This window comes from Cavia porcellus, unplaced genomic scaffold (genome assembly GCF_034190915.1).
Source record: "Cavia porcellus strain 051 isolate PalLab524CR breed Dunkin Hartley unplaced genomic scaffold, mCavPor4.1 scaffold_31, whole genome shotgun sequence".
NCBI classification, from domain to species: domain Eukaryota; kingdom Metazoa; phylum Chordata; class Mammalia; order Rodentia; family Caviidae; genus Cavia; species Cavia porcellus.
In genome coordinates, this window is record NW_026947514.1 from 13,919,426 (window position 1) to 13,921,687 (window position 2,262).

A 2,262-nucleotide genomic window follows, 5' to 3' on the forward strand; every position below is an offset into this window, starting at 1 on the left:
CAGAGCTGGTGGGGAGCTCTGCATCAACCTGTGGTGAGTGGGAGGAACAGGGACCCTTCCATAGACTAGGAGGCTCCAACAGAGAACATTATGGGACTGGGAAGACTAGCCAGAACAGGATGATGCAGTGGCTTCAGTCACATATTCCCCTCTCTAGCAGGATTGGTGAAGAGCACTTGACATGGGTGATGCCACAGACTAAGACCCAAACCAGGTCCCTGTCCCTGGCAGTGCACCCTAATGCAGTGAAACCTTCAGCAAGTTGACTGACCTGGAGGGGTGGGCCCATAAGAGGCTGCCCCGGTCTGTGTCTCCCTAGTACACTGCAGTGGGCAGGAACACCTAGCCAGTGCAATTCAAACAAACTGTAACCAACAAAGAAAGAAACTGAGCCTCCTATATACGCTTGTATGGAAGGAACGAAAAGTATGGGAAGAGGGAGCAACAAGAAAGCAGTCCCCAATCCTGAGAACACTGATCCAGGAAAGGTAAATGCAAAAGAGAATAAGGACAGAAAACATGCAATATCAGCCATGGTATCAATAGACATAAAGCGATATCTCTGGGACCTCATAGATGAGTTCAAAAGTGAAGCATTTAACCAAGTAAAGCAAGATATAAGTAGAATAGTTAAAGAAATGATAATCACCTCCCAAGAAAAAACATATGGTGGAATGGAAGAACAGAAAAAATGGGGAGAATTGTTTGATGGAGAAAATAGAGAAAATGTAGAATACATGAAGCAGGTTCAAAGAGATTACCAGGAAACTAAAAACTCTATTGAAAGCTGGCATAACAGCTTGAAAGAAACTAAGGATAGATTATCTGAACTGGAGGACAGATTTGTAATGTGGGAGCGTGAAAGGAAAAACTTCTTGAAAATAACAAGGAAACAAGCCGTAACAATACAAAGGCTAGAAGATGATAAGAGGATCTATAACTTAAGAATTAAGAATGTAAAGGAAGAAGCAGGGATACAAATAAATGAACTGCAAAGGCTATGTACAGAAACAATCAAGGAGAACTTCCTTAATAAGGGAAAAGGTAAAGATACTCAGATGTATGAGGCATACAGGACCCCAGCCACCTACAACCCAAACAAAGCTACACCCAGGCATATAATAATCAAAATTCCAGAAATCCAATATAAGAACAGAATATTAAAAGCTGTCAGAGACAAGAAAAAGATCTCTTACAACGGAACACCCATTAGAATTACAGCAGACTTCTCAGCACAAACCATCAAATCATGAAGAGCATGGGGGGAAATAATTCAAGCTTTGAAAGACAATAACCTCCAGCAAAGATTGATATATGCTGCACAACTGTCCCTAGAAATTAACGAGAAACAAGGTGCTTCCAGGATAAAGAGGAACTAGAGGAATTTGCAACCACCAATTCAACTCTACAGAGAATACTGCAGGACATTCTAACAGAGAAAAATACCAAGATTCCAGAAACAATGGCAGAGAGGCCCCAATGAATGGAGCAGAAAGTGAAATGAAGAAGACAAACTGTCAACTAATGACAGAAAAAGAGCTCAACAGAAATGAGGCAGAGAAGGTTGGATGGTGTGAACAGCTATTTTGGAGAAAAAAGAAGACATCATAATAGCTAGTGCTGATTTAGTATCAGCTTGTTTTGAAGTCCCATCAAGCTTTTGTTCTTCTGTCTCCACTGGTCGTAACATGTTGTATCTGATTGGATTTTATTATATGTGATAATATAAACAAAAACTTTTATAGACAAGGAGATTATACAGAAACCATGGTTCATTTTCTGTTAGTTGATCCTAAATACCCTGTAATACAGTCATTCTCTTGAATGGTTTTACACTGTCTTGATATGTTTGATGCTACAGTATATGAAGTTATACTCAAAGATTTCAAGGAAAGTGACACTATGGTAACTACTTTTATGTCACAATATCTTGTGGTGAAACACTGTTTTGCTTAAATGGTTATGTTCTGACCTGTGCTGTTTTGTTGTTATGTCCTCTTTTATCTCAATCTCCTTTTTTATAATTTATTTTTTATTTTTAATCTTTTTAATTAAGGGAAAAAATAAAAAATAGCAGAATATAGTATAGTAACCCACTTTGATTTCCTGTTAACTTGATTTGAAACCCTGTATTGCTCTTACCATCTTGTTTTGACTGATTTTACTCTATTCTGTTTTGCTTGATAGTTCCAAGTTTGAGAGTATAGGCAACAACTGTGAAGACAATAAGATTCACTATGATGCCCATTCTGGTTTGACTAT